This window comes from Rhinolophus sinicus, linkage group LG14, assembly GCF_036562045.2.
Source record: "Rhinolophus sinicus isolate RSC01 linkage group LG14, ASM3656204v1, whole genome shotgun sequence".
NCBI lineage: Eukaryota > Metazoa > Chordata > Mammalia > Chiroptera > Rhinolophidae > Rhinolophus > Rhinolophus sinicus.
The window spans coordinates 49,785,680-49,798,692 of NC_133763.1; positions in this window are offsets into that span (position 1 = coordinate 49,785,680).

Below are 13,013 nucleotides of genomic sequence, written 5' to 3' on the forward strand. Positions count from 1 at the left end.
TGCTTACTCATGGAGCAGGATTTGCCCAGCAGGCTCTGGTGCTTGTTGAGACCACCCTTTGTGTGTGCTGCTTGTGAGGCTAGTTGGATGGTGCTCTGCTGTGGTCTGAAGCCAACCCCCACCAAGGGCCTGCTCTGTTGCAGGCCCAGGTCACTCTGTGACTGGGTGGGGACTACCTTGTAGGAGCTACAAAACAATCTGTGGTTGTTTGCTGCCTGTGCTAAACCTGGAGGTGTGTGGGAGAGGCCACGCTGCTAACCAACGGTGCCTGCCACAGTCCTGGGGTAGCCCCACAAAAAACAAGGGCACCCCGAGGCCTCCAGTAAGTTTTTTTGGAATATAAGTACATACTCTGTAGAAAAATGTGACATAAGTGGTTATTGATACATGCTATACTATGAAGGATAAGAAAAGCATATTCTAAATATTATTATCTCCAATCTAATTTTTAATGACCTAAGTAATTATCAAAAATATTTTTATGATATTCACTTAAAGACTCAAAATGCCTCTAATCTAAAGCTTTAGAGTGCTTCACTAATTTCCATGAAAACATAATCACTCTTTTTCTTGAAAAATAAATACAGAAATTCAAAATTAACATTAATGGCAGTTGAAAGAAGCCGAGCCATCATTTGCTCAGAAGGGAAACTTGTGAACTTTGAGGTAGCTTTATTTTGTCTACACTAGATACATGGGGTTTCCTACTATCCTTTGGGCTTGTGTAGTCAGTATATGTTTGAAGGGAAAAACTTTACTGAGGGTCTGTGGAAAAGGGACTTTGTGAATGAAGGTTAAGGGCATATTGGTGTAAGCATGTCTGGATTGATGATTTAGTGTGTAGAAATCTGTGACATACTGGGGTGTTTGAGGCAGCAGCAGTCTAAAGAATGCAGGGATTTTAGCTCCTGTGCCAGTGCCCAGGCTGCTACCTCTGCCTGGAACACCCTTCTGTCTCATCTTTTCCAAGGCAACCCCCACTGATCCTTCAAGACTCATCCTGGGTATTTCTTCTGGACAGTTTCTTAGACCCAAACCACCCCATCTCTGTCCCACTGCTCCTGAGTTGGCCCTGCACTTAGTGGCTTTTATTACACTGTACTGGACATATCAGCTTCCCAGTCTGAGCTGTGACCCCCTCTGGGGTTGGTGTTGTCTTTAATTTTTGTACCCCTGATCCCTAGCACAGGGTGAAACACAGCAGGTGATCAGTAAATGTTGAATGAATAAACACTTCACGTGGAGATGTAACTTATTAATAAATTTAACTAACTACAAAAAGAATAACAGGTCATATTCTTACATTATACAACCTTATGTCCTACATTAAACAAAAGGAAATTTTTTTATGTTAGGGTATTCACTCTTCTCCCCTTTGCAAAGTCTAAATTACACATTCACAGCAAAGTATTTCGTATACCCCGGAATCCTCCCTTTTCTCATGTCCAAATTTTCCTCCCTCAAGCTTGTTTGTCATAGTTTTCGTTCTTGGACCTTGTTGTTCCCTCACCTAAGAGTTTATGTTTTAGGCCAAAGAATCACTGATGAACAACGAGTTGGTGAAGTTTGTCTTGATAATTAGGTAGTGGCTGAAGAGGACAAGTTTATTCTATCTTGAAAACAGGGAAAAATGAAAATATCTTTGAGGAAGTCTGGACAATCAGAGGATAGGTGAATGAAGGACTTCAGGACTCTGTAATTGCGACTCCTCTGAAGCAAAGGGGACAATACCATTTAACTTTCATCTTCTAAGAGGGTTTTTAAGTGCTGAACCTTTTAGAAAAGGGCCTTCTGGCTGCAAAGAAGTGAGTCACTGAAGTTTCCTCAGGACAAGGGGCATTCATTGAGAGGATGCCCCCAGAGGGACCTGAAATCAGAACGGGAAAGATTTGGGGTCTGTTCTCTGGCTGTGTGTTTGCTTTATGTGGGCTCCTTTTGCTTCCAGCTGGTTTGGTCTTCTAGCTTTATTCTGAGTAAACTCCCTCAGTCTCAGAGCTTTTGCTTACACCTAAGTGTTGCTTTTTTTTTCTGCCTTGCCAAGACCCCCATGTCCAAAACTCTACCTTATCCACTTTACTCCCTTCATGGCTTCTTTCCTTATATTCTTAACATTTGTACTTTTCCCTGATAATAGCTTCGTCCTCTCAGAGTTCCCTAATTCACATTTCCAAGAAAGAATCCAATTAACCCAATTCATCTTTTCATTGCCTTGTCTAATAGGTCCCTAACCAGCCTGGGTTGGAGTTACCCAAGTGTCAGAAGCATATCTCTAGTCCAGTTTGCTGTGACAAAGGGAAGTGGGTAGAGCAGGTGGGTTGTCACTTGGTATAAAACTGGGTAGCCTTTTAGTAGGAACTATGGCAGGGCCATTTTCCCTTCCATATAGCTCACAACAAATATATTTGACATATCTAATATAAGTCTATTATGGAAGTCTAAGACATTAAGGATAACCAGATTATTAAAAATTAAAGTGTTTCATGGATGACAATTAATATAACTGAGATAAGACCATGGGAAACAAATAACACATTTCTAACCAGGAAAGAAATTGCAAGAGGGAAGCATATTAGAGTTAGTTCTTAGATGAGTGACATCATTTCACGCATTTATTAAAAAGCAAGAGTAGGTGTATAGTGAAAGTGAGACTATATTCACTTGGATCCCGGAGACTAGCTTAAAAAGCAAGCATAATCCTGCAACTGGGGACTAGGACGAGGAAATACTAAGCTTCTTAGGGAGTGTCTGCCTATACTGTCTTCCTCTACCTCCCTAGTCTGTGCTCAATCCCCCTTACCTTTAGTTTCTGGAAAGAGTCTGTCACCAAACTAGTGATGTGACCTTGGATTGGTTATTTATTATCTCCAAAACTCAGTTTGCTCATCTATAAAATAGGGATAATGATTATTATTTCAAAAGCTTATTATAAGAATTAAATTAAATAGCATAATATATTTAAAGTGACTGGTACACATTATCTAGGATGTAATAGGTGCTCGGTCAATTGTAGCAATTATTCTAGCACCTAGGAAGGAAGGAAACATTGACTTAATGGGCTGGGTAAAATGTTGCTTGTTATGTCATTTATTCCTTATAACAATCCTGAAGGACTTCTATTAGTATTTCTACTTTATGACTAGGATGCAATAATAATACTATGTGCAAAACACGGAGCTAAGCACTTTCATGTGTTGGCTTATTTAACCCAAGATAGGTGCTATTAATGTCATAGTTGAGGAAACTGAAGACTTAGGAGTTTAACTTGCTCAAAGTCATACAACTAGTAAGTGACCCTCAGAGTTTGTGTGGAAGTCTCTCTGAACTTACGTCAGTCTGACTCCAACATTTTCCACACTCGTGTATTTGATGAAAGTGAATGTGACCGAGTCCAGATTCAGGCCTTGTTTAGGGCAGTACTTCTGCCGATCACCATGAGAGAAATGCGCCGATTGAATGAAGGCTAGTGGTAAGTGGTAGGCGCACACACACTTATGCTGCATCGGGGTCTGGGTGCCATAAGCAGACAGATGAGGGAAAATTGTGGAAAGGGTACCAAGGACAAAAAATTTAAATAATTGAAACATGTCAAAAAAAAAGGTCTCTCAGATCTGATGAATGATTCGGCAAACGTGTTGAATGCCTGTTGTGTATCAGGCGATGAAAAATGAGCCTGGCACTGTGGGAATGCAAGATGAGTAAGGCCAAATCCTACCCGTAAGGTGCTTTCACGCTGGTGGAGGGAGATAGGTGCTCTTACAATTCATTATAAAGCATACAGCCATGGATCAAAGGATGGTGGTAGTCAAGCGAGAGAGCAATTTGGTGGTGAGAGGCATGGTGATGGAAGGGCCTGGGGAAGGCTTCATGCGGGAGATGGCATTTGCAATGTCTCTGAGGGGATGAATCCTGAAGTTCCAGGAGCCTGGAACATAGTTTCCTTTGTCTGCACAGCAATGGCTTTATAAAGGGTAGAATAAAGTAGCTAACTACTACAGTAACATATGGATAGATAATAGTGTGTTCAAAGATTAGGTTCTTTGACTAAAAGTGGAGAAATATGTACTCTTATTAATCATACACATATATTGGCATGTTTCTGGTCTGCACTTGCACGTATGTCTATTAAAGGAAACACAACATGGAACCTTCTGTTTCATGCATTGGAGGTTGGGAATCTGTAGTTGCCCAGCAGTCCAACAAGGGCCCACAAATCCCTCAAGTGGCCAAATGGTGCACCAGTGTCAGTTCTCAGCTGTGTTGTGTGCTATCGAGAGGTACTAAGGTGCTGGCAGCTGGGTCAGGTATCCATCTATACTTTGATTGGAGATTTTACTCTGTAGTTGAGGCTTACCGATTTTCTTGATGTGCAATACCAGGCTTTATGAATTTTTAGTTTTTGAGACAGTCCTGATTTGAAACGTTCTGTCTTGTCCCCATCAGGATATTCATGATGGTAGTCAGTGTGTTCTGGTTGTTATTTCAGGTTGTTAATGAAATTGAGTTTCCACAGCCTAAGCCTCTTTAAAGAGGCCAAGGAGATGTCTTCTGCATATGGACTTGATCCACTTGTAGCCAGAATGTACTCACTCGTCTTTACACTGTAAGGTAGAAACCCAGCTGTGATCTCTCTTGTTTTGTTTGGGTTGGTTCTTTGCTCAAGTCCCCTCTTCCCAAACTCTGTCAGTGGACCTTGTGCTCATCCTTCCTTCAAGGCCTGGTGCAAATGTCACTGGCCTCACAAAGTCTCTCTCAATCCCTAAATCCAGCCCCATAATCTGGCGTTGACTATTTCTGTAATTACAATAAAACCCTTTAATGATATACACTGATGTTATCACTTCATCTTAAAGTCAAAATTTGGCGTTGGGTCCTCTCACTTCAAAGAAAACAAATGCTTTCTCCTTACGTGTCATCTTGTACTTTTGGAATGATCATAATAACTATATGTGTTCGCTGTGACAAATCCCTTCTCAGGTGATAAACAAGAGGGTTTATCAGGTTCCTTCCGGTTCTCTTCACTTATGCGTCCCTCAAAACACCCAGCAGGGTTTCTGCCTTACAAGTGGCTGGTGCTTGGAGAGATTTACTGAACCAACTGAATTGAAATCTTGGCTTCATTAGATTGGTTTTGGATATGGCAACATTGCTGTCTGAGCCCCAGTTCTGCTCTTTTGGAAAAGAAACGTTACTTTAAAAAAAAAAAAAAAGTGTCTTCACTGATTTTAGGATGAGGGACACCCCATAGTATAAACAGCAATTGTAATTATTATTAATAAGCATCATTCAAATAGGACGAACTGATAGAATTACCTCCTTTGCGTGCCTGTGCCGGCAGAGTGGGCCGCCTTGATAAACTAACTGGTCTTTTCCAACTCTAATATCTATGATTCTTTGAAATTTTATGCAGACAAGTGTGAGCTAATGTACACTGGAAGGAACAATTGAAACAGCTCACGCTCACTGGTGGGCTCTGAATTACTCTTCTCGTAAGTGCTGAGGAAAAAGATCTCAGATTCATTGTGGATTGCTCAATGGAGACATCTGCTTGCAGGGCTGCGGCAGTCAGAAGAATGAATGAGACATAATTGGCTGTATTAACTTTGAGAATGGGGTAAAGAATAATGCAGAAAATAGTATAGTGCCCATAATTTGGCATTGACTATTTCTGCAATTACAATAAATCATTTTAATGATATACATTGATGTTATGACTTCACCTTAAAATCAGAATTTGGCATTGGGTCTTCTCACTTCAAAGAAAACAGAGCAGAAATACAAAGGATCCAGAGCAAAAAAACACAACAGACTCTCTCCAAGATATACAAGGGATTTGCCTGTGATGAGAAACTGAAAAGACAAGGACATTTTAATTCCGATAATGGGGGAGAGATGACATTGTATAAATTTATTTAAAATTAATGAAAGTTTCAGAAAATTGCTTGAGCTAGCTTCTGATTATCGTTGGTAATGGAGGTCAGAGATAGGCAGGATCATTGAAATCCTTGCTAATCTCCTACCCTCATTTTAGCTATTAGTGGCAGCGTCCTGTTCTATGAAAAGTTTTAACAGATGAACAAATACCAGACTGCAGCCCAGGGTTTGTGAACTAAACGGCCCACCAGGAAGCAGCTACACAGCAGCCTGGGGCATTGGGGAGCACACGGAAGTTGGAATAAGGTGAGCAGCCTTCCAGACCCTACTCTCGGTGTGCCATCTGTGCAACCTTGAGTGATATGCTTACCTTCTATGAGACCCAGTTCCCTCATCGGTAAAGTGGAGATAATAGTGACATTTATTGTACGGGTTTGTGGGGAGAACTAAATGAGCTCATTGGAAGTCGCTGGTGAGCTGTGAGGTATGATGTTGAGAGCTGGTTGGGAAGAGTGCGTGCCCGTCCGACTTGCCCATCTCAAGAGCAGACATGCTCCCAGCATGTGGGGGCTTACACCACACCTTCCCTTCTCTTGAATCTTCTACTTTTTATATATTCATGGCAGGAGACTTGTAGAAGAGGGATGCAACATTTCCTTCATGTCTCAAGTCATCTGCCGTGTGCCTATTCCCTTGTTCCCAAAAAGCTTTGAGATAGTTTTGCATACATTTTTATTAATGCATGATTATTTAAAGGTCATCTCCCGTAATTTTCACAATAGCCCTTTGAGGTACAGACTGCAATTATCTTCATCTTCCAGATTCAGGCACTGAGATAACAGACAGTTTACTGACGAACATAGTAACAGCAGAATAAAGAGTCAAACCTATGCTATCTTGCCTCTGAGTTGATTTAGAGAGTCTAGAAAACTGACTTGTGTGACTATCCTGATCCCTCCCCTGGGGAGGGACTGGCTTTTCCTTATTTCCCCAGGAACCCCTACTCTACCCTCTGGCACACAGTTTAGGGCTCACCACCATGGTGCCTGTCCCAAGACCTTGCTTCCCCTGGAAGACGTTATCTTGTCTACCTTAGCACACTGTATTGTAGCGCTTAACACATTATTATGTTAACAACAGTAGAAACCCTTACACCCCTTTCAATGAATAGTTGGTGATTTAGCTGAACAAGTTAGCTAAAGCAGGACTCATATAAAATGATGGACTCGTTTCTTAATCCTTTATTTCAACTTAAAACATCCCTCAAGTTTTTGATAGAGGGCCAAAGCCTCCTGTTTTGAGTATAGAGCTGTGTCCTATTTCTTGTATAAGCCACACTTCTGAGGCTTTCACAATGATTTTTGTCTTGGTATCTTTAAAGTGGGAGCAAGATCTCAAAGACATTTTATGAGACAGATTTTTCCCAGATTTGACGATGTTTTACAGTTGGCTCTCCCACGCCTACGTTGACAGCACATTTTTGTTTCTGTTTTTGTTTTTTGTTTTTACAAACTCACCTTTAACATGCCTTTTCCATATATCCATCTTAGGATCTTAGGTCATATAGATAACAACTTATCTCTTTTGCACTCATATTTCATTGCTTTAGGTACATTTAATTAAATTGTGTCATTACAGTGAGAGGGCACAAACTAGCATAAATATGTTTGGGCACAAACACACTGACTTCTGGTGAGCAGACAACTCCACTGGTGGGAGTAACAGAGGCAGGCATCCTAGAGTAGCCTACAATGAGCTGTGATCACTCAGCATATCATGGGCCTTATGTCTTCACATTTACAGAGGAAATGGAGACCACAGATTAATCAGTAAGTGTCGGTCCCTTAAGAGAGCCCCCACTCAGTATGGCTCCTGTTCCATGTGTAGCTTAGAAGATAAATGCCTTAAAGGTCTAACTTTTATCTTTCTAGTCAGTCTCAGAACTTAGCACAGCGATAGGTATATAGTGGACCCTGAATAAACATTGACTAACTAGCTAACTGGCCGTACCTACAAAAACAAAACTCAACTTTGCCACTGCATGTCTTCTGGTGGGGGTCCTGAGCGACAACTCACTGTCCAGAAGTTGGATTAAGGAGAGAGAAAGAGCTATCAAATGAATTTTTAATATTGCTATAAGATAAGATGACATATACCATTAAACAGTTCAATGTAAGGCAGCTATGAAGAAGTGGATTTTGTATAACGTGTGTAATGAACCTGGGTAACTAACACAAAATAACAGTGAGGCAACACGCTTTATAACATTTTATAAAGGATTAGATGTGTTCTTACATGAGAAAAAAAATCCACACTTACAACCACAATAGCTGACTACAGAAAACCTCTCTGATGATTATATGTTCAGGACCAGCCAGGTCAAGAAAAAATTTCCTTTACTGATATATCCTTGCAGGGCTGAGTTTATTATATGCTTCTTCTGACAAAGTAAAGAATCTTGAATTGAGCACCAGAAGAGGAAAGAAATCAGATCTGAAGGATATTAAACTTGACAAAGACATTCTGTGGTAAGCGATTGGTTTGGGAGATGGGGGTAGAGGGTTAGTGATGGCAGGGATATCCTCTTTCCTAAGATAAAGCAGGCAAAAACATTTAGCCTTGTGCTCAATAAATGTTTGGACCAAAATGTACTGAGCAAGCAGAGTTGGAAAATTACAGAAAGTTTACATGACCACAGGAAATGGGATGAGAAGGAATATACGTATATATATATATATATATATATATATATATATATATATATATATATATATATATAGTGTGTGTGTGTGTGTGTGTGTGTGTGTGTGTGTGATTGTGTAGTATAGAAATAACTCTCCATAGGATCTGGTGTGAACCTCCTCATTAATTTTCCATATTGAGAATCTGTAGGCTAGTTCTAATGATTAATTCTTGAGGACCTCCTGGTTCCTCAAGAGGGTATGACGCTGTTGTCTAGAAAACGAAGAATGAAAGTAACATTATACTGAGCACTCATTATGCTAAGTGTGTAATATGTGTTAGCATATTCCTTTGAATGTAAGTTGCAATTGAATTTTATAAGACCCACATTACATTATGTGCCGCTATGAAAGAGAAACAACCCCTCCCAATTAAACTATGGCCCACCATCAGTGTTAAAACTCACCTTGATTTCAGTGCTGTTAAAATGTGAAAAATATGTATCTTAAAATCAATGAGATGTGATATCTCATTTTATCCTCCCATCAACCCATAAACTAAGTGTTGATATTGCCAGACGAAGAAAGTGAGGCTCAGAGAAGTCAAGTAATTTCAAATAGCAGGGAAGTGTCAGAGTTGGAATTTGACCCAAATGATTGTCTCCAAATCCAGGGTCCTTTCCGTAATGCTATGCTGCGGATTGAAATCAGTGCTTGCCCAGGACTCAGAGATATTTAAAAAATAAATAATAAAAGCACTGTGTTCTACTAAAAGTATTTACCTTTGGACTTACCTCCCAAAGACCTTTCCTCACCGGGGGGGGGACTATGAGTGACACCAGAGTCAATGGCAGCCATGGATTCCTAAGGGTGGAAGGAAGAGTTCCTCGAGTCCAGTCTCTGTCTGGTGCTTGGACCCCTGATGGTACCTCTTCCCTAAGGAGCCACATGGCCTCTGAGAAGCACCTGTAGGACAGGGCCACTCGGCAGCTCTGTGCACTTGCTGGGAGCTCTGCTTTCCTCTAGTCACTGGTCCTGGTTCTGTCTGTGGAGACATGTATATTTGGCCTCCCTGTCTTAACACCACGTGGCCCTTCCCATATTTGTAAATAATTATTAGGGTCCCTCTAAGACTTCTTTTCTCCAAGTGGAACATTCTGAGTTCCTTATAGGACGTGGTATAGAAATCTCTCTCTCTCTCTCTCTCTCTCTCTGATTGCTATACTGAATGCACTTCAGTCTGTCTGTATTCCTTTTAAAGAGAGGCATTCAGAATGGACCGTTTTGCTCCATATGGAACAGAGAACTATCACCTCCCTGGCTGTGGGAGCCATACTTCTCCTGGTACAACCTGGGAGTGCGTTTGACTTTTCCAGCACGTCATTACAGAAGTGTAAACTCCTCCTTCTCCTGCTCTTTCTTGCTCCTTCTCCTTCTTTACTCTTCTTCTCTCTTCTTTTTTTTAAATACATGATTTTGTTGGAATTGACGCTTTGAGGATTTTTTACATTGGGGTTTGTTTATTTGTTTGTTTTTCCATTTGATGGTCATGTGTACCAATTTGTAACATCCACAAATGAGATTTTAAAAAATATTTTCTACAGCTTTAACTAAATCATTGCTATAAAAAGTCAGCAGGACAGGACCAAAGACAGAACTCTCTGGGAGGTCGAAGGAAATCTTTTAGTTGTTTGGTTACCAGTCCACCCAATTCTTCTGTCAAGCCCCCATGTTTCTCTATCTTGCCTACAAAATATCCAGGACTTTACAGATGGCATCCCATTTAACTGGGCAAAGCCCCCACATACCCGATATTATCATTCCCATTTAACAGGTAGGCAAGCGGAGCCTCAGGCAGGTGAAGTAGCTTGCCCAGGATTACCTGTTTGTTAGAAGCAGAACCAGACTTGCACCCTAGTTTTCATGTTTGCCATAGCCGTACCCATTGTGAATTCCTTCGCTGAAATCCAGAGCTGGTATTCTTACTTCATTTCCCTGAGGTACAAGCGAGAGCACTTCTGACCTCCCGGAGCCAAATGTCATAAACAAAGTGCAAGAAAGTGGACACCACCCTTCGCTCTAAGGATAGGACTCACCCTTGCCTTCCCGCAACCTCTCTTAGAAACGATGCAAAAATTGTGTTTGAGAAAGATGATTCTTTCCTTGATCTTCTGGGTGATTTTTTAGAAGCTGGTAAAGCTAGTTACCTAAACTCTTGGTAATAGCCTCTCTCTCTCTCTCTCTCTCTCTCTCTCTCTCTCTCTCTCTCTCTCTCTCTTTTCTCACTCTAGAAACCAGAGTTAGAAAGCCTTGCATTCATTCCCTTCCTCAGGACATGCTATGAGGTCTTCGTATTTCAGAATAAATTACTATTGTAAAGTTAAAAAAGAAAGGAAAAGAAAAACAACATAATTGATGCAGGGAAGCACCCCTGCTACTCAAACCGCAAATGGTATCCAGCTTGTTGGTAGGCAGGGAGGTGTGCTAGCATGGGTGGGATTCACGAGGGGCGGCGGTCCAGGGTAACCCACACACTGAGGACGCGTTGATGGCCATGTTTCTCTCTCGCTGAGTGACTGAATCTTCCAGGAGGAGTCTTTTTTTTTATTTTAAGTGTGTTTTTCCAGGACCCATCAGCTCCAAGTCAAGTAGTTATTTCAATCGAGTTTAGGAGAGTGCAGCTCACAGTGGCCCATGCATCGGGGATCGAACCAGCAACTTTGTTGTTAAGAGTATCTCACTCTAACCAACTGAGCTAACTGGCCGTCTCCCAGGAGGAGTCTTTTTAACTATTAAGACGTAATACAAACAAGGCGCTATTACTTCATGGGTGCGTCATGATTCTCAGACATAATTAAACAGATGGTTTGCAACTAAACAATGTACTAACAATATGGATAATTTAAATAACAACAGAGACATCTATTAGGTTGGTGCAAAAGTAATTGTGGTTTTTTGCAGTTATTTTTAACCTTTTAAACTGCAATTACTTTTGCACCGACCTAATACTGTGTTTTCCCGAAAATAAGAACGGGTCTTATATTAATTTTTGCTCCGAAAGACGCATTAGGGCTTATGCTCAGGGGACGTCCTCCTGAAAAATCATGCGAGGGCTTATTTTCCGGTTAGGTCTTATTTTCGGGGAAACATGGTGGTTATCCTCCTTCATAAAGAGAGTCAAGGTCAGTGTATGAAGCAAAAGATGGTGAGTGAGGAAGGGTTGCCTTGCTTCCCCAGCCAATGTTGTAGCCATTTTCTGCATCAGTAGAAGCCTTTGCTCCATGAGGCAGTTCACTCGGTATTTTTCTTCCAAAGTAAAATCACTTAAGACAAATGAATTCACCAGCACGATTGATTGAGGTAAGCCCCCAAACACTCATACAGTTTTTCTGGACTGCTAAGACGGTACAATGAAGAATTAGGGAATTAGCTGAAACTTTTATCTTTTCTTTTTCTGAAAAGGAACGACTCAACTCAAAATTAATTGCTAAGGGAAATGGTTCTACATTACTTCCCATCAACCTACCTTGGGGATTGAAGGACTGTGGGTACGGGAAGGGGGGAGCCCACAGACACGGAATCTATGTCCTAGGGCATCGCTAACACAGTACATGATTTTCAGCAACTCCCAACTGACTTTTTCTGACATCCATTCCATGTAAAACAATGGAAACCTATTTCCATGCTTATTTGTGTTTCCCGGGAGCCCTTTAATGCCACGGTGAAGATTAAAGGGCTAGACCCTTCTTAGACCCCCTTATGATTATTCGTAATTTTCTAAAATTATCTTATTGAGTAACGCCGCCTAAAGATGAATTTTAGATCTAATTATCTATGTGTTCATTTATTCATTCAACAAATATTTATCAAGCACCTCAGCACGCCGTGATCTCTGCTAGGGACTAACAAGCATAAAAAAAGAATAAGATTCATTGTCCTCCTCGAGAAGCTAATCATTTAGAAGAGAGTGAGACATGTACACAAATAACTGGGATACGCAGAGCAATATAATAAATGCTTTAAAAAGGTTCACACAAAATCCTGTGGGAGGTTCACATCTAGTCAGAAAGAGCAGAAAAGCATCATGGAGACGGTATCGTTTGACTCCAGGGGTTGAACAGTATAGGATCTCAGCAGATGTCATTGGAGGAAGCATCAGTCCAGGCCCAGGAAACAGAATAAATAAAAGTAAGGCATGTTCTGAGAAGAGCAAGGCGACCATGTGGCAGAGGATGAATGCAGGCAAGTATGGAGAGAATAGCAGTTTGCGATCCCTGGTAAAGGGTCTTAAACACTAGGTTAGAGAATTATAATTTAGTTTCTTAGGCAGTGGGGAGCCATTGAAAGTTCTTGAGCAGAAAAGTGACCCAAGCAGAACTTTACTTTTGGAAGATTTATCTGGCAGGGGTACATGGGGTGGACGTGCCAGACAAGGGCCTGGAAGACCAGTTAGAGAGGTAC